Source organism: Zea mays, chromosome 4 (assembly GCF_902167145.1).
Source record: "Zea mays cultivar B73 chromosome 4, Zm-B73-REFERENCE-NAM-5.0, whole genome shotgun sequence".
NCBI lineage: Eukaryota > Viridiplantae > Streptophyta > Magnoliopsida > Poales > Poaceae > Zea > Zea mays.
Window position 1 is genome coordinate 138,881,456 of NC_050099.1, and position 21,352 is coordinate 138,902,807.

Sequence of the window (21,352 nt, forward strand, 5' to 3'; positions counted from 1 at the left end):
TCTTGGAGTGAAGTCTAGAGCTCTTGTATTGAATGAAATGGCTGAAAACTTGGATGCCTTGAAGTGTGGTGGTTGGGGGGTATTTATAGCCCCAACCACCAAAGTGGCCGTTGGGGAGGCTGTCTGTTGATGGGCGCACCGGACACTGTCCGATGCGCCAACCACGTCGCTCAACCGTTAGTGTCCGATGCGCCAACCACGTCTCTCAACCGTTAGGGTTCGACCGTTGGAGCTCTGACAGATGGGACCACCAGATAGTTCGGTGCCGCACCGGACAGGTTCTGTTCACTATCCGGTGCGCCTTCTAGCACCTATTCTGACTCTGCGTGCACTGTCCGTGCACTGTAGCGCATTTACAGGTTTCCATTGGAGTCGACCGTTGCGCTGTAGCCGTTGCTCTGCTGGCACACTGGACAGTTCGGTGCCACATCGGACAGTCCAGTGAATTATAGCGAAGTGGCTTTTCCAGAAACCCGAAGGTGGCGAGTTCGAGTTGATCCACCCTGGTGCACCGGACACTGTCCGGTGGTGCACCAGACACTGTCCGGTGGCTCACCGGACAGTCCGGTGCGCCAGACCAGGGTAGCCTTCGATTTTCTTTTGCTCCTTTCTTTTGAACCCAATCTTGGACTTTTTATTGGTTTGTGTTGAACCTTTGGCATCTGTAGAACTTATAATCTATAGCAAACTAGTTAGTCCAACTATTTGTGTTGGGCAATTCAACCACCAAAATCATTTAGGAAAAGGTTTGACCCTATTTCCCTTTCAGAGGTGCCACCTTGCTCCAAGTTGACGATTTGTTTGGAGCCTTTGATCATCTATTCAAAGCTCACAAACTTTCCTATAACCTCCTCGGGAGACATTAGCTTATATCTAGGATCACCACGTATTAATTGAACTTGCGTAGGATTGCAAAAAACGAGTGATCTTAGAATAACCTTGACCATTTCATGGTCATCCCATTTGGTGCTCCCGAGGTTGCGCACTTGATTCACCGAGGTCTTTAGCTGGTTGTACATAGCTTGTGGCTCCTCTCCTTGGTTGAGGACGAACCGACCGAGCTTCCCCTTGATCGTCTCCCACTTGGTGATCTTGGTCACCTCATTTCCCTCGTGCGCGGTCTTGAGCACATCCCAAATGTCTTTGGTGCTCTTCAACCCTTGCACTTTATTATACTCCTCTCGATAGAGAGGCGAGGAGTATAGTAGTGGCTTGGGAGTTGAAGTGCTAGATTTTGGCATCCTCGTCCGAGTCGTAGCCCTCGTCCCCCACGGATGGTACCTACGCTCCAAATTCAACAATATCCCATATGCTAGCGTGGAGTGAGGTTAGGTGATGCCTCATTTTATCACTCCACATACAATAGTCCTCTCCATAAAAAAACCGGTGGTTTGTCTAATGGGACGGAAAGTAAAGGAGGGCGTTTAGAAATGCGGGGATAGCGTAGGGGGATCTTACTAAACTTCTTGCGCTCATGACGCTTAGAAGTGACGGACGCGGCGTCGGAGTCGGAGGTGGAGGGCGACAAAGAATCAGTCTCGTAGTAGACCACTTTCTTCATCTTCTTCTTCTTGTCGCCACTCTGGTGCGACTTGACGTGGGGAGGTGATTCCTCCCTTCCTTTGGCGCCGGACTCCTTTGATGGAGCCTTCCCATGGCTTGTGCCCGTTTCCATTTCCCTCTTGGCGGATCCTCCTGACATCACTTCGAGTGGTTAGACTCTAATGAAGTACCGGGCTCTGATACCAATTGAAAGTCGCCTAGAGGGGGGGGGGGTGGATAGGCGGAAACTGAAATTTACAACTTTAAACACACTACAAGCCGGGGTTAGCGTTAGAATAAAATCCGAGTCCGGGAGAGAGGGGAAAACAAATCAACTAAGAAAATAAAGCGGATGAACACAGTGATTTGTTTTACCGAGGTTCGGTTCTAAAGAACCTAGTCCCCATTGAGGTGGTCACAAAGACCGGGTCTCTTTCAACCATTTCCCTCTCTCAAACGGTCACCTAGACCAAGTGAGCTTTCTTCCTTAATCTCATGGGTCACTTAGACCCCGCAAGGATCACCACACAATTAGTGTCTCTTGCCTCGCTTACAAAGCACTTGAGAGTAAGAAGTGAGAAAGAAAAGAAAGCCAAGCCAAGCAAACAAGAGCAACAAGAAACACAAGTGATCCTCTCACAAGTCCTAGAACACTAGAATTGAATTGGGGAATTTGATTGGATCGGTGGCTTTGATTTGTGCCTTGGAGTGTTGCACTTTGCTCTTGTATTGAATGAGGAGTAGTGAATGCTTGGATGGTTGGAGTGGAGGTGGTTGGGGGTATTTATATCCCTCAACCACCAATTCAACCGTTGGGGGTGGCTGATGTCGATGGGCGCACCGGACAGTCCGGTGCGCCACCGGACACTGTCCGGTGTGCCAGCCATGTCACCCAACCGTTAGGGTTCTGACACAGTCGACCGCTGGGGCGCTGACTTCTGGTGGCACCGGACAGTCCGGTGCCGCACCAGACAGGCACTGTTCATTGTCCGGTGTGCCTCTTACCTCTGCTCTAACTTCTGCCATGAACTGTAGCGCTGTCAGGGGCATTGTGCAGTCGACCGTTGCACCGAAGAGCCATTGCTCCGCTGTCACACTGAACAGTCCGGTGGCACACCGGACAGTCCGGTGAATTATAGCGGAGCGATGCGTGAGAAACCCGAAGGTGAAGAGTTTAGAGTTGTATGGCCCTAGTGCACTGGACACTGTCCGGTGCGCCAGACCAGGGCACCCTTCGGTTTCTTTTGCTCCTTTCTTTTTGAACCCTAACTTGATATTTTTATTGGTTTGTGTTGAACCTTTATGCACCTGTGGAATATATAATCTAGAGCAAACTAGTTAGTTCAATATTTGTGTTGGGCATTCAACCACCAAAATCATTTATAGGAAAAGGTTAAACCCTATTTCCCTTTCAGTTATGTTGAAACTGATACTTAGTGTTTTCTTGTGTAACTCACATGATAAGTGAAAGCGAAATTGAACAAACACTGGTATCTTGTGAATTTTATGATCTAGTACGACCACTGAACAGTTCGGTGCTCCTAGACTGGCACAAGTTTGGCTAATCTTAACCAAACACCATTTCTCCAAAATGGTTCAACTTGAAAAGTTTGCTAGCACTTAGATAAACATAGTTACCAACAAAAACAATTTACCAAGTGCTAGAATCATACTTTATTCTTTTAATGTGGTAGGATTTGCAATATGCACTTTTCCCATGTTTCTCAATTTGCCTCTCAAATTTCTATGCCTATGCTCATACATCAAGATGTTAGTCCAAGACAATGTGTTGAGCATTTAATCACCAAAACAAATTAGAAATGACCCAAGGGCACATTTCCCTTTCAATCTCCCCCTTTTTTGGTATTTTATGCCAACACACCTAAAAGCAACAAAAGAGATACTAACATACCCAAATATGAGCCAACTTTTGCAAATTGAAGTCAAATGAAACACCAATAGAATAAGTCTAGGATTTGGTATATTTGGGTCATTTTGCCACCACTTAGTTTATTTTCGCAACACAATTTATTTTCTTACTTCTATGGCCAAACACTTTGTTTTAACAAATCAAAACATTTTTAAAGACTAGTTTTGACCAAACATAAAAAAAACTCCCCCTTTTCCCCATAATTAAAATTTCTCTCCTACATGAGAGTAGTTTTGCATTAAGAGACTTTTGATCGAAAGACAAGTACTAGCACAATAATTTTTGAAATTCACAAGTGGTAGTTGATCCAGTTGCTTTGGCCTTAATTTCTCTCCCTTTGACATTAAGCACCAAAACAGAGAAACTAGTGGCCTTTAAACCTCATTGCCTCACCAAAAATTGCGAATTAAAAGCAAGAAGACATTGAAAACCAAGGACAACTTGAACACGATACCGTTATGCAGTGGAAACCTTTTTCGTTGTTCAAGTCAACCATTTCCCTTTCCATTCACCTTTGAGACTACACCAAAACCACTCAAGCAAACATGTTAGTCTCAAAGGTACAAGTTATAGCATATCCTCCACCTAAACATATGCATCATTTGTACAAGGACTTGTGAGGTCCGGGGATGATGTTTTACAACTTGAACACCACAAATACATAATTAAACATATAATGACATGATCAATACATAAAAGACATATATGCTATAGACCAATCCAAGTTCCGTGAATCTAAGACATTTAGCTCACTACGCAACATACAAAACCCTTTCTCATCTAAAGTCTTGGTAAAGATATCGGCTAGCTGGTGATCGATGCTAACATGGCAAACATCGATATCTCCTTTTTGCTGGTGATCTCTCAAAAAGTGATGCTGGATGTCTATGTGGTTAGTGCGATCGTGTTCAACGGGATTATCCGCCAAGTGGATTGCACTCTCATTATCACATAGGAGTGGGACTTTGCTCAGATTATAGCCAAAGTCCTGAAGGGTTTGCCTCATCCAAAGTAGTTGTGCACTACACTAGCCTGCAGCAACATACTCGGCCTTAGCGGTGGATAGGGCAACAGATGTTTGTTTCTTTGAACTCCAAGACACCAAGGATCTTCCTAGAAATTGACAAGTCCCTAATGTGCTCTTCCTATCAACCTTGCACTCGGCATAGTCAGAGTCTGAATATCCAATCAAGTCAAAGGTAGACCCCTTAGGACACTAAAGCCCGATGTAAGGCGTATGAACTAAATATCTATGAATACGCTTCACAGCCACAAGGTGACATTCCTTGGGATCGGATTGAAATCTAGCACATATGCAAACAGAAAGCATAATGTCTGGTCTACTTGCACAAAGATAAAGCAAGGATCCTATCATAGACCGGTATACCTTTTGATCTACAGACTTACCTCCCGTGTTGAGGTCTAGGTGTCCGTCAGTTCCCATTGGCGTCTTAGCGGGATTTATGTCCTTCATCCCAAACTTATTTAGTATATCTTGAATGTACTTCGTTTGAGAGAGGAATGTCCCTTCCTTGAGTTGCTTCACTTGAAATCCAAGGAAGTAAGTCAACTCTCCGATCATGGACATCTCGAATTTCTATGTCATTACCCTAATAAACTCTTCACATGACTTTTGATTAGTAGAACCAAATATTATGGCATCGACATATATTTGGCATATAAACAAATCACCATTGCAAGTCTTGGTGAAAAGAGTAGGATCAGCTTTCCCGACCTTGAAAGCATTGGAAATAAGGAATTCTCTAAGTCATTCATACCATGCTCTTGGGGCTTACTTAAGTCCATAGAGTGCCTTAGAGAGCTTATACAGATGGTCCGGATTCCTGTCGCCCTCAAAACCAGGGGTTGCTCCACATACACCTCCTCCTTGATTGGCCCATTGAGGAAAGCGCTCTTCACGTCCATTTGAAAAAGCTTGAAAGATTGGTGAGCAGCATAGGCTAATAGTATACGAATACACTCAAGCCTAGCTACAGGAGCAAAAGTCTCCTCAAAATCCAACCCTACGACTTGGGATAACCTTTTGCCACAAGTCTCGCCTTGTTTCTTGTCACCACTCCATATTCATCTTGTTTGTTGCAAAACACCCACTTGGTGTGTCACACCCGTTTCTAGGGGGCAGAGCCGGGTGCATAGCATATGTGTGCCAGGATCTATTTCCACACATATGTTGACATCACTAGTGTAATATATCAAAAGAACAATGCATAAAAGCGTAAATAACGATTATATTAACATACTACACTTCGAACAGACATAATGTCTTAACCTTTATTCATCAAAGCACAGCGAAACATGGACATCCATTCACAAGAAGATGACCGGGGGTATCACTAGGCTAGCATCCATGGAGCTCAGCATCATAACTTCATCTGCAAACTTCTGATCAAAATTAAGCAAGGGTGAGCTCACTTATGGTCGGGGCTCAACAAGTGGGGGAAATTAATGCAAGTTTAACAAGGTGAGGCCTATGGTTGAGCAGTAAGAATTTTAGTTGGTCAACATTTTATTAACAACACTTGTCTTACTAATAAGTGTGAATCCCAAGTATTCCCATTAAACAAAGGTATAAGAGTATATCAAAAACACTTAAGTGAAACCACTTAAGCAAACCATTGGCAGATCATCGGATCTCGATTTATTTCTATCTTCAAGTTCAATTATCATGTGAGGAGTCCAGGCTGCTCCTAACCATGAGCACGGCTGATACATCAGTTTTACACTCTGCAGAGGTGGCACATCTTTACCCATGAGTCACGATTCCCTTCTAGCCCGGGTTAGCTAGACCCGTATTCACTTCCGAGGTGAATGGCTAGGGTCTCACTACGAGGCTTTTCCCTAGAGTCCTCATTATGCAAATGCTGGAAATGGTCAAATTGCATAGAGCACATCTAACATAACCAACTTATAGTCCAGTCTGCAGGGTAAAGCTTTGGGAACTATGCCCGTATCCAATCTGCCTGATCCAGAAATATAAGCGCTTGCCAGATGCCCCCGTTCCGGTCGGCCATGACCAACACCCAACATAAGACTTCCCTAGTTATTTAGCCAAGGGCGTCCCATACCACCCTCATGGTAGCACTGTTTTCCTGGGTGGTCACTCCATGTTCCAATTAAATCATATGATCTTGCTTAATCGTCGGGTTAGCAACAGTAATGTAATCTTACCATTTGGAACTGAAAGGGAAATAGGCTTTAAACCTTTTTCCTAAATGATTTTGGTGGTTGAATGTCCAACACAAATAATTGGACTAACTAGTTTGCTCTAGATTGCATGTTCCACAGGTGTCAAAGATTCAACAGAAACCAATAGAAAGAACAAGACAGGGTTCAAAACAAAGGAGCAAAAAGAAACCGAAGTGCTCCCTGTTCTGGCACACTGGACTGTCCGGTGTGGCACCGGACAGTGTCCGGTGCACCACCGGACAATGTCCGGTGCACCAGGGAGGATTGCCTTCGAACTCTTCACCTTCGGGTTTCTCAGGCGCAGCCCCACTATAATTCACCGGACTGTCCGGTGCACCACCGGACAGTGTCCGGTGCTTCAGAGAGAAGCGGCTCCGAATTTTAGCTTCGGGAAAACGGGAGGCCGCTCCGCTAAAATTCACCGGACTGTCCGGTGTGCACCGGACTGTCCGGTGCGCCAGCGGAGCAACGGCTACCTCGCGCCAACGGTCGACTCTGACAGTGAACAGTGTGAAACAGTACACGCGGCAGAAGTCAGAGCAGAGAATCAGAGGGACACCGGACTGTCCGGTGTGCACCGGACTGTCCGGTGGCACATGAGGACAAAGCCTCCAACGGTCGACCAGCTTCAACCCCAACAGATAGGATGACATGGCTGGCGCACCGGACACTGTCCGGTGCGCCCATCGCCAGCAGCCTTCTCCAACGGCTACATTTTGGTTGGTGGCTATAAATACCACCCCAACCGGCCACTTCAAGTGTGGGAGTCCAAGCAACATTCTAAGTCATCTAGTTGACATACTCAAGCCCTCCCAACCACATATATTCATTGATACATCCTATACACAAGATCTAGCCCACTACAACCAATACAAGTGCCACAAAAGAGAGAGCGAGCAATTGAGAGCTACTCAATTGAGTTTAGCCCTAGTGCCTTGTGAGATCCATTGAGAGATAGTGTGAGATTCATCTTTGTGTTCATTTGCGCGTGGAGTTTTGACTCCCATTCGAACTTCCTCCAAAGTGTTGGAGGCTTGTAAAAGCTAGCAAGAGACACCAAAGAGTGTGGTGGTCCTTGTGGGATCGAGAGTGATCCTTGAGAAGAAGAAGAGCTCACCGATCCTTGTGTGATCGGTGGAGAGAGGGAAAGGGTTGAAAAAGACCCGTCCTTGAGTGGACTCCTCAACGGGGACTAGGCCTTCGAGGGCCGAACCTCGGTAAAACAAATCACCCGTGTCATTTGTGTTTATTGCTTGTGATTTGTTTGTTTTTCCTTCTCTAAGTTTTCTTGCGCTATTCTTTGTCAATATCATTTGGTGTTGCTTCAAGTTAAATTCTCATTTAGTGAAGCAACACTTCGCAAGAAAGAAACTTGACTTATTGCTCTTCTCATCTAAGCCTTCTTGCTTTACTATCCATATATCTAGTAGTTGTATTGATTATCAATTCCGCATTATTTCAAAGCAACATTCTTTACAAGCAAAGGACTTAGCTTTTATACTCCGATAATTGTTTATCTTGTTCTAACCACTAATCAAGGGATCTAGTTGGGGGATAAAGTTTTAATTTTCAGGTTTCGCCTATCCACCCCCCCTCTAGGCGACTTTCAATTGGTATCAGAGGTAGGCACTTCATCTTGAGTCTAACAACTCGAAGTGATGGCTCATAGAAGATCCCAAAAGAACAAGAAGACTCCTCCATCGAACGCAACTCAAAAGGAGGTAACTCTTGAAATATTATTTGATGATTGTTCTAATTATGACTCATGGTCCTCTAGTGTGATAAATGCTTTTAGAACCATAGATCCACGATTAGAACAAATTATAGACAAGAGTATTTTTCCCTCTAATTTCAATGGAAAAATTAATTCCGAGGAGGATCAAAGATGTTATCGCTTAAACTATCTAGCTTTTGACATCTTAACTAATTCTCTTAGTAAAGAAGATTATCGTGCCTTCATATCAAATTATGACGAATCAATCCATGATGCGCATGATATTTGGACTAGAATTAGAAGCAAATTTGATGAGTCCTATTATGATAGTCCATTGTGTGCTTCTACTTCCTTTAGTATTTGTGATACTAATCCTTGCAAGGAAGAAGAAGAAAATGAACGATGGAGACCAAACGATGAATCCACCTCTCCAAAAGGTTTGTCTTCCCATTTTGATTCCCACATATGTTGTGTGGCTAATGAAAATGATAGGGAATGCACAAATGAGGATAAGGAGGAAGAAAGAAGCCTCTTGCAACTCTACGCTCGCCTAAACCAAGAAGATAAGGCGGTCATGCTTAAACTTCTAGGAAGAGCGAGAGAGCAAAGCGAAGCTCGTCAAAGGATAGAAGATGTTCTCTCCATAAAAATGCAATGCTTTGACGAGTTGACTAAAGAACATGAGGAGCTAAAGTGCTCTCATGTTGATTTGGTCCAAAGGTATGAAACTATTTCAATTGAGCAAGATAACGCTTTACATTGTATCGCTCAATTAGTAAATAGGAATACCTTGCTTAAGGACCAAGTAGAAAAGCTAAAAATTGAAAATCTAGCTTTTCAAGAAAAATATGATATGCTCTTATGCTCTCATGAAAATCTTATGAATGATCATATCATATTAGATATCGTTCATGAGGTTGTGATAGAAACTTAAAATCTCAACAACCTCACTCATGCACATGTATTCAAGTTGACACTATATTATCATGTGCTAATGCTTGTTGTTCGTCGACAAGCAAACCCTCCTTTGAGCTAGAATTTGCAGGAACAAATGATGATACATATCAAAAGCTCAAAGAAGAAAATGAGAGGCTAAAGATGGGCTTGACACAACTTAAAGGGAAGGGCATTCCTCAACCTTCTCAAGATAACCGTGATCACATGGTGAAGAAGCTTGAGACGGGAACAATCGAGGCATGCACAAAATCCCTTGAAGAAAATGTCAAGGACTTGAGGATTACCAAGAGGAAGAAACAAAAGAAGAAAATCAATGCCTCTTCCAAAAGCCTCAAACATGCCTCCATACAAGGTAACATCCAAGGTAATGATCAAGCCACACTTCACACTAAGATAAATAAGAAGTGTAGTGAATGCTTTGAAGAGGGACACTTGATTAGGTCTTGTCCCTACATCAAAAATGGCTTGATTATTAACAAGGATAATAGACTTTGTTTTAAATGCTCAAAGAAGGGACACTTAATCAAATCTTGTCCTCATTTAAAACAAAAGGGCATAGGGTTAGAAAAGAAAATATTTACTAACCATGTAGCAAGCAAGAAACAAGGAAAGAAGAAGTCTTCAAGAATTGAAGATCGACTTTGCTACATATGCCGGAAAAAGGGACATCAATGCAAGGATTGTCCCATTGGTAACAACTCCACTCCTATCTTGTCAATTAATTCTCATGTAACTAGGCAACCCAAAATTGCAACTTGTGCTAGAAAGGTAATGAGGTTACCAAGCGCTAACACAAAGGACTTTTTGGTTCCTAGATCTTTGTTTACTAACCTTGGCGGACCCATCAAGCGATGGGTACCAAAATGTGCTTGACAAGCTTTGTAGGAGGAGAAGATGGTATGAAACTTTGGGGTGCTTGAGGGAGTTAATTCAATTCTTATTAACTCAAACTATCAATCTTCAAATTATCTATATATTCAAGATTGACCCAAAGTTATTTTAATTTGTTATATTCAAAACTCATATCATCTCGGGAAGATATTAATGTTGTAGGAAATGAAGAATCATCATGTGCGGAAAATCAAGGCCTACAACATGAAGGAATGTCAAAGGATGGTAACACTTATGCTTTTAAGTGCAAGTATATTAAATTATCATTTCTTATATGTCCTGTGTAGTCACATAGAAAAAGGAAGCACTTAAGATGTTTTTAAAATTATGTCACCATTCTTTGAAGAAATTCCTCTCATATGGTAGATTGTGCATTCATCATTGCTATATTATGACAATCTACATACTTAAATTGTTGCAAGTTCCCATGGCATATTTTACTTTAATTATCCTTTGTTGCCATGATCTAGATATAGAAAAAGATTCCATGTTCTTAAAAGAATAAAGTGTCATGTAAGGAATTCAAATCCTAAGGACACTTATAAAAGGGAATCTTTCTTCATGTCTAGAATAGTGAGACTAATGTTTTTTTTAAGTAACCCAAGTAGTCTCACATTTAGAGAATAAGTTTCTCTATGGAAATGCGTAATCCATCATAACAAGAAAAAGCAATCCAATAATTTATGTTGTATGTTTTATTGCTTAAATTGGATATGATTCTTCTACATTTATCACTCTCCATGTTATGAATTAAATTTATTCCCATAATCTCAAGGAATTAACTATGCTTGTTTTATAAGTTAAAACTAAGCATTCTTCATGGAATAATCTAGTTCATATTATAAAGTTTCCATGCTTTAGTAATCCACTTTTCATTCTTTATCAAAATGATTACAAAAAGGGAAACTAGTGCTTGTGTTGCTAATAACATATCTCTTGAGCTTACATATGAAAATCTACAAGAGAATAAGTGCAAGTCACAAGCCTAAAGGGTTACTCGTTGCCCAAAGGAAGAAAGGTAAAAGCAAAGGTATGGGAACTCATCCTCTTAATTAAATCTAGTTCCCTTCAATGGTTATTTACTCTAAATTATCATTCTTGGAGAATAGATTCTTTATTGAACTAAATTTGTCTAGATGTGCATTCAATCACATTCTCATAAGTGCACTTGTCCATCTGAATCTAATTCATGCCTTTGCTATATTTGTTTTCATATTGATATGCTTCCAAGTTATGATGTTAAAATTCAATATGAAGAAGTGAACTTCCTATGATTAGGTCAAAATGTTTAAAAGGTGCATACTCCTCTTTTCTAATGATGTGCACCAATAATAAGGATTTTCCTTCATGTGTGCGTGACTTGTGAATGATGAATTGTGTATATTAATTATCTAAAGAAATCATCCTTCACCATATACTCCCATGCGCTATTAACATCTCTCTTGAGTATTTTCAATAAGTTTGAAAGGAAAAGGTGACAACTACAAAGGGAGGTCACTCAAATGAAAAAGGGAAGAACATCAAGGACAACAACACCTACTTGGACAATATGGTCTTCACAACAATCAATGGTGTGGTTGTAAGCATTCTAAATATTTTTCATTATAAGATTACTAGGCTTAAGTTGATTATTGAAAATTTTATAAGCCTCGATCAAGATGTATAATGGGTCTCCCTTTATGTCTTTTAAAGTGAATGCATCAAAATCAATTCTTTCAATTACTTGATGCATATCTTTAGGGGGAGTCCATTCTTACATTTTGATTATGTTGAGACTATTGCTTTATCTTAGTAATTTCATATAGTCTCTTGCATGAGAATGATGTTTCTCATATAGTATGCTACTTCACATCAATCCAACTTGTTAAAATAATGTCATTTTTATCAAGGATTGTTGCTTTCATTGCTAAAGTAGCGTGCTTACTGGATTCTCCTATAAAAAGCTTATTTGTTAATCTAATGCTCATGTTGTTCTTTTGATCACATCTGTTATTTGTTTGATCATTGAATAACTTCTATTAACACTTATACTTCTTAGTGCCTCACCTAATATCAATCAATATCTCTTGATATGCACTAAGTTGAAAGGAGAATTCATGTTGCCTCTATACAATTTGTGATCCATTTAATTTGATCTAACATTAGCTTGGAAAAGGATCACTAGTTGTAGAACTCTCTTGTGCAAAATATTTCCATATATTGTCTTGAGTATAGGTCTTAAGCAACTAAGACTAAGGACAATGCACAATGAAGAGAGCGTCTCTATGTGAAGGTACAAAAGGGTAAAACTACTTCATTTCATTCAAACTTGTACCTAAATTTTCCTTTCTATACTTTCTTTATATATCTTGTATAAAAGAAAGAGAAAGCATGTCCATGCATTTTTCCCTGCTTCATACTTAGTTTAACCTCTCAAACATTACATTCCTGCATTTATGCATCTTTGTTAAAACTGGATGAAGTAATCTTATTGTCAAAGAGCTTAAAGCTTAACCTTGTAACGAGGATAAGCTGCCTTTGTTCCAAAGGTGGATGGTCCTTAAGCCTCTTTGAAATCCTTAAGGCAAAATGCTTAAGATGTTTATAACATGCTTTCATAAATGCATAAACTGTCATGAGCATCACACCTATACTATGACATAAAGCACTTCACTTTCTCTATGATATAGATTTGTTCTCATTAACTTAATTATGTGCACTTGGCATTTAAGGCCAAAATATGTATTCCTCTCAAGGCACATATTTAGGGAGAGAAATCTATATTATAAAGAACTATGATCATGCTTAATTTGTATATCTCCCGATCATATCTCTTTATGTCTACGACTAATGTGCTTTCAAGTGATCTTTATGCTAAGTCGTAGATTGAAAGGGAAATGGAGTCTTCGGCGAAGACAAGGCTTCCACTCAACTCTGTTGGCACTATTTATCCTTCGCCATCACTCCACACTAGCTCTCCACATTGGTATAATCTTTCACTCATATATTATTTGCCAAAGGGGGAGTCAACTTATAGACAGAGGGCTTATATTTCACTCAAAGTATCCGTTTTTGGCGATTCATGCCAAAGGGGGAGAAAGTATTAGCCCAAAGCAAAAGGACCGCACCACTACCAAGTTTTAAAATTTAAAGGATCTTAAAATGATGAATTTTTCATTTGGTATCCTATTTTCAAGAAGATAACTTTTCAATAGGTATAATCTTTCGATTTGAAGTATTTTCAAATTAGTATCTTACTTGTGATATAATTTCAAAATGGTATACCCTCTTCAAAATTAATATCAAAACCCTCTTGAACACTAAGAGGAGGATTTCATTAAGGGGGAGTTTTGTTTAGTCAAAGGAAAAGCATTTGAAACAGGGGGAGAAAATTTCAAATCTAGTAAATGCTTCTCAAAATTCTTATTCATTTACCTTTGACTATGTGCAAAAGATCTTTGAGAAAAATTTCCAAAACATATTGTGCAAGAGTGGTCCAAAATATTGAGAATATAAAGAAACCTTTCATGCATATCTTATGAAATCAATATTGGTTTAATTCCAAGCAATCTTTGCACTTTCCTTAGGCAAACAAGTTCAATTATGCTCGTATATATGTGCTTTGGTTTGTGTTGGCATCAATCACCAAAAAGGGGGAGATTGAAAGGGAAATATGCTTTAAACCTTTTTCCTAAATGATTTTGGTGGTTGAATGTCCAACACAAATAATTGGACTAACTAGTTTGCTCTAGATTGCATGTTCCACAGGTGTCAAAGATTCAACAGAAACCAATAGAAAGAACAAGACAGGGTTCAAAACAAAGGAGCAAAAAGAAACCGAAGTGCTCCCTGTTCTGGCACACCGGACTGTCCGGTGTGGCACCGGACAGTGTCCGGTGCACCACCGGACAATGTCCGGTGCACCAGGGAGGATTGCCTTCGAACTCTTCACCTTCGGGTTTCTCAGGCGCAGCCCCACTATAATTCACCGGACTGTCCGGTGCACCACCGGACAGTGTCCGGTGCTTCAGAGAGAAGCGGCTCCGAACTAGCCAGCTTCGGGAAAACGGGAGGCCGCTCCGCTAAAATTCACCGGACTGTCCGGTGCGCCAGTGGAGCAACGACTACCTCGCGCCAACGGTCGACTCTGACAGTGAACAGTGTGAAACAGTACACGCGGCAGAAGTCAGAGCAGAGAATCAGAGGGACACCGGACTGTCCGGTGTGCACCGGACTGTCCGGTGGCACATGAGGACAAAGCCTCCAACGGTCGACCAGCTCCAACCCCAACAGATAGGATGATGTGGCTGGCGCACCGGACACTGTCCGGTGTGCACCGGACATCGCCAGCAGCCTTCTCCAACGGCTACATTTTGGTTGGTGGCTATAAATACCACCCCAACCGGCCACTTCAAGTGTGGGAGTCCAAGCAACATTCTAAGTCATCTAGTTGACATACTCAAGCCCTCCCAACCACATATATTCATTGATACATCCTATACACAAGATCTAGCCCACTACAACCAATACAAGTGCCACAAAAGAGAGAGCGAGCAATTGAGAGCTACTCAATTGAGTTTAGCCCTAGTGCCTTGTGAGATCCATTGAGAGATAGTGTGAGATTCATCTTTGTGTTCATTTGCGCGTGGAGTTTTGACTCCCATTCGAACTTCCTCCAAAGTGTTGGAGGCTTGTAAAAGCTAGCAAGAGACACCAAAGAGTGTGGTGGTCCTTGTGGGATCGAGAGTGATCCTTGAGAAGAAGAAGAGCTCACCGATCCTTGTGTGATCGGTGGAGAGAGGGAAAGGGTTGAAAAAGACTCGTCCTTGAGTGGACTCCTCAACGGGGACTAGGCCTTCGAGGGTCGAACCTCGGTAAAACAAATCACCCGTGTCATTTGTGTTTATTGCTTGTGATTTGTTTGTTTTTCCTTCTCTAAGTTTTCTTGCGCTATTCTTTGTCAATATCATTTGGTGTTGCTTCAAGTTAAATTCTCATTTAGTGAAGCAACACTTCGCAAGAAAGAAACTTGACTTATTGCTCTTCTCATCTAAGCCTTCTTGCTTTACTATCCATATATCTAGTAGTTGTATTGATTATCAATTCCGCATTATTTCAAAGCAACATTCTTTACAAGCAAAGGACTTAGCTTTTATACTCCGATAATTGTTTATCTTGTTCTAACCACTAATCAAGGGATCTAGTTGGGGGATAAAGTTTTAATTTTCAGGTTTCGCCTATCCACCCCCCCTCTAGGCGACTTTCAGGAACATTAATATCATAAACCGGAGTGACTGCATAAAGTTAAGTTGTAGCAATATCATAGCTACGAAGGTAAAGTATAATACCCAAGTTTGATCAAGGAATATGGTAGAAAAGGTTAGGTGTATCCGAATAGGTAACCCATCAAATTATGCATATATATCAAAGAATAAACTTTATTAAATGTATTGTTTGGGATCAAACAGAGTATGCAGAGGGAGAAGTCCACTTGCCTTGCTTATTGAAAACTTGAGGTTCTTCCACGAATAGGAATAGATCTTGATTCTTAACTACTAGATCAACCACTGAATATCACACAAACAAACAAGAAGAACAAACACCACTCAATAACATACAACATTCACCATACGTAAAGCTAAAAGAAAGCTTAACGAAAAGAGCGTTCGCTTTTCAAAAACATTACATGCAAGGGTTATAATAAAAAGGTATTCTTTTCAAAAATGTGTGATCTATACTTTATAAAACAAGACATGAGCTTAAAAATATATTAATTAAAATCTACAAATATTAAGTTCACCCATTTAATCTTTTATAACACGTCATATGTGATATGTCTAAGATTAAGGGTTTATAAGATGGTAAAACACGTTATAACAATATTAAACATTTTTAACCTTTTATAAAAAGATATATGTTATATATCTAAGGTTAATGGACTACGAAACACATTATTAATTTTATAAGCATTATGGAACATCTTATAAATCATTGTTAAACATTCACTTATGATAAACTAAGATATAAGTCTAAATAGGTTTTATGTGAAAAGATCATTATTATTAAACACTTATTTTATGAAAAGTTAGGTTATAGGCCCTTAAGTGGATTGTCATGCAAAAGATAATGAACAAATAACTATCTTTTATTTTTTTATTAGAAAGTACATAGCCTATATTATAATATTCGAAGTCAATATATAAAGTAACATTTTAAGTTATAAAAGAACTTAAACTCTTATTACTTTATTTTATCCTTTAGGAAAAGCTAAGTGATTCGTATATAATGTGGACTAAATTCTATGAAATCATTTATCATGCCATAAATCTAGTTAAGAACAAATTGACTATAGGTTTGATTAATAAATTATGATAAAGGATAATTAATCTATTAATTATCTTTAATTCTATTGTAGGAACAAATGATCTAATTCCATTAGAAAGGAAATTATGTATAAACTATCATTTTAGTTTATAAAAGCAATGACTCTTGTTATCTTTTAGTTAAGAAAATATAAATAATCTATTAATTGTACATATATTTATCTTCTATTTTTATTAAGAAACATATGGTATACATATTCTTTTAAGTTTCTATTTAATACGACTATTGTTAAACATCTATAACGAACCTTGTTAAATATGATATCTATTAAAAGATCATTTTAAACTAGAAATAAGTTATCTAATTCTTTAGTAAGAAACCTATGTTTACCAACATACTATCAATTTCTTTATTAGAAAAGTATGAGTGCCTAGTTAAGTCATTTTAACATTATTATAAATTCTACTCTTTCGGTTTTCTCCTTTCTTTTCTAAATATAATTTATACGTATAACTAAAAAATGTTTATTTATAATTCTTCTGACATTAATATACTAAGAATTAATTGTAAATTACTAAATGGGACTTTTAATAAAATATTCATGGTTACTATGACATAGAAAAATATTTTACTAATTCTAAGTAATTTTAAGTGCTATACTTATGAATACATTTATCATGAATAGTAAAATCTATATTTTCATCTGACCGGGAATACGTGGCCTAGTATTTCTTCTATTTTTCTTATATCAATAAAATTATACTTATATCAATACTGACCAATATCATTCCATGTGCTAATGTGAGGTTTAATTGTAGACGTATTCTAGTATGAAAATCACGGAGGTAGTGAATAGTGACAGTACTCATTTTTAAAATTATAAAATCATACACATATTCAAAACATTGTCATGAGGTTCGATTTTGGTTACACATATACATCAAAATCTAAAATCATACACATATACAAATATCCCAAAATTAATTGACTTCGCAAACCAGGGGCTAAATCGCAAAAAATGCCTTCTTCTACCTTTGAGCTTTTGTTCATGCACATGAATGGAGGTTGACGAGCAGGGAGGGCTCGGTGGGTAGGGGAACGGGCACGATCGAGGTGCTGCGCGGACGGAGCTTCGGCGGGGCTCCACGGACAGCGGGGCAACTGTCACACCCGGTTTTATAAGGTAAACCGAATGCGAACCATGTACGTGCCAGGATCAGTTATTCACGTACACAGCAGTTACATAACATGGACATCATCACACAGTGTTCAAAATAGTATTAAAAGGGAAACAATAGTCGATTACATCATACGTCTGAGACGTCCATATAGTCCTTACAATAAATCAAAGTGCGAAAACGAAACGTAGATAACCGCGGCCTTCACAGGCAGCCGACTGCGGGTTGCCGCTAACCCACGCCTAGAACTCGTCGTAGTCTTGGAACTCCTGGAAGTCTCCTTCCACAGCTTCATCTTCTCCTGAGCAGTGGTTGCAATGCTGACAACCTGGGGATGGGGGGGTTTGGTGTGTAGAGCAAGGGTGAGTACACATCAACATACTCAGCAAGTATCCTGTTTGGCTGTAGTGGACTAGCTTTATGTGGGGATAAGTCAAGCAGTTGCTTTTAGTTGGTCAGATTATTATTCACTAATAGAAAGCCAGGTTTTAGCATTAACCCAAGTTATTAGCCCGATGTACCCTTTCCAAACGGAAAGAATACCACTTACCAGAACCATAGTCATAACCAGAACCATCAGTCTCATTGCCACCTGTAAACCAAAGTATCTCTGATCAAGTACCACTAATCACTGGAGCTCCCTTGGCCGCTCATAACCGCGAGCACGGCTGATATATCAGTTTTCAAACACTCTGCAGAGGTTGTGCACTTTACCCACAAGCCGTGATTCCCTTTCTGCCTGGAGAGAGCTACTCCCCATTAACCACTACCTAGGTGGCCTAGCAGGGCATCACTACGTAGCCTTTACAAAGATTCCCCAGGGTTGTAGCCACCCGTTAGGTTTCCTAAATGCACCGCACTCCTCCCCAAGGGGCGAACCCAAACTTGGCAGAGCGAGCCGCATACACCGAGCCCCCTCGACGGCACGACGGCTAAGTGAACTACACCCCGGATCCTCTAATTATTCAGCTAAGGGCATCCCATTCCACCCTCATGGTTGCACTGTTTTCCCGGGCGGTCATCCATAGAACAGGTCCTTACGGAGAGGCACTCGAGAAACCGCTCGAGCCCCCTTGAAGACCACAAGTATAACATCATCATAAGAGAGGGGGGAAACAACGTATCATAGATAATCTCATCATGTTCATTAATTAGAGTTAAGCAATAGCATAAAGCTAGACAATAATAATCCAACCCAAATAGGTAAACAAGGACATGGATAACAAAGCTAGTCAATCCTTAGGCATAAATGTGTAAAGCGGGAGGTGAATTAAAGAATGAATAGGACAGAGATAGGTCAAGGGACACTTGCCTTCACCAAACAGATGCTCAGAGTCTTCAATCTCGTAGAACTCGAAGAGCCAGATCACTTGGTCGCCAACGCTTGATCGTCGATTCCCCGAAGCTTGGAAACGAATCGCGGTCTAATCGCAACGCGACGCGAAGACGAACAGGCACAAGCAAACAAACATATACATATACATAAGAACATTACACCATACAATACAAAATGTTATAAAAACGAGCAATATAAAATATATAGCGCTTTTACGGTTATGCGAGGAAAAGAACCGCGATAGTCGAAGCTAGGGTCGAGAAGTTATAATATTTACGATACAAAGTATTAGTTAGAACATTTAATTCGACGCAATCACATTAATTGACATCAAATGTAGATTAAAACTACTATATAGTTATGACTAACTTACTAGTTTAATAGTGGACGATTAAATAGTTAATTAACTGTCATGAGTGATTATAAGCAAACAACTTAATCTCACGCGGGAATAACATGTGATACGCGTGAACGTCGAGCGACAACGTGTGCGGAGAGCACGCGCGACACTCGCGAACGACACACGGATACACACGACTTAGCGTGCAGACAACACATGGCCCAACACGACACCACGTGCGGAACAGTACACGCGAATCCATACGCGCGACATCGCGCGAATGACATGTAAATCAGCACGCGCGAAGCGCGGGAACCACTAAATAACTGTCGTGCTTATACTAAACAAGTATTGATTCATGAACGTTTGAATTGATGTAATCATATTAATGGGTATTTATAAAAGGACAAGTTAAAGCTACACTTAAATTAGAATGTCATTTCATTAACCATTAGATAAACAAACAATACGCTGGTTAGACAAAATACTTATTATTAACGTGCATTTGATATGATTACGAAGTTATCACAATTAAAACAGGATCAGATGTATCTGCTATGCATGCACATTGAATACGTACTCGTTCACGATTCAAAACGATAGGATCTCATGCGGCCACAACCACCTCACTCACGAATAGGATGATTGCTTCTTCTTCTCGTTCTCCACTGCGCACATGAGAACCAACACGACAGAAGGAGTTCGGCGAAGGTGGTCTTTCGGTCGATCACGACGGTTGGGTGTCGACCAGGACCCGCTGGGAGCAAACCGCGATGGGCTAGGGAGCCGGGGGGGCGGACGCTCGGGCACGCGGGACAAGCGCGCAGGGGAGGGCTCGGCAGCGGGCTGGGAGCTAGGCCGCGCGCGTTGCGCTCACTGGCCGCGAGCCACCACGCCGGGCAGGCTGTCGCGCCATGGCCGCTGCTGCGAACGCGCGGCGAGCGGGTTGGCCACGCACCGCGTCGGCCGCGCACTGCGCCGGCCCTCTTGGCCGCACTGCAGGGGGCGCCGAGCTGGTCGCGCCGCGCCGCCGAGCTGGCGCCGCGCCGAAGCCGCGCCCACGCAGGGGACGCGCGCTCGCGCCGGAGCCGCGCCCGCGCCGGGACTCGCCCACGCCGGAGCCGCGCTCAGGCCACCCGCGTCGGGCCGCCGGGGCCGCCGTGTCCGGCCGAGCCGAGGGGAGGGGCGGGGAGAGGGAGGGCGAGGGCGAGCGATGTCGAGGGAGAGAGAGAGGGATGTGCGCGGGATCGTGGAGGGAGAGAAGGAGGTAGGGGAAAGGGGGTGGGGCTGACGAGCGGGCCCCACTAGGGGCGGTGGCGACGGCGGCTGGGGGAGGGCGCGGCCTAGGGTTAAGGGGGTGGGGCTGCTGCGCGCGGGATGGGCCAGGTGGGCCGCGCGGGGGAGGGGCGAGCTGGGCCGCCGGCTGGGCCGCATGGGGGAGGGGGCGGCTGGGCCGCCGAGCCAGCCGGCCCAAGGGGAAAGGGGGAAGGAGGGGGGGCTGCTGGGCCTGCCGAAGAGCCGGCCCAAGAGAGAAGGGGGCTCCTTTCTATTTTCCATTTTCTTTATCTTTTGTTCTTTCCTATTTTCTTCACGGTGTTAAATTGAATTCCTTATTAAACCCATGCTCCACAAAATCACTCATCAAACAAAGTGAAAGTATACGCCAGCATGATGCGACAATCAAAGCACTCATAGGGTTTTAATTTACTAGGCTTACACGTAGATATAATACAAAATAATTCCCCACTATTTAGGGAAAAGAAAAGAAAGATCAAGGAAAAGAGAGGGTAACACCTGAATTTGGTGGATATTGGAAAAGAAATTTTATACCCCCAAATTCAGGGTGTTACAAATCTAACCCCCTTAACAGAATCTCGCCCTCGAGATTCAAGAAGAGGCTAGCAAGAAAATGAGATTGGTTCATTGGTTGATCATGACCTTCTTGAGTTGGCTT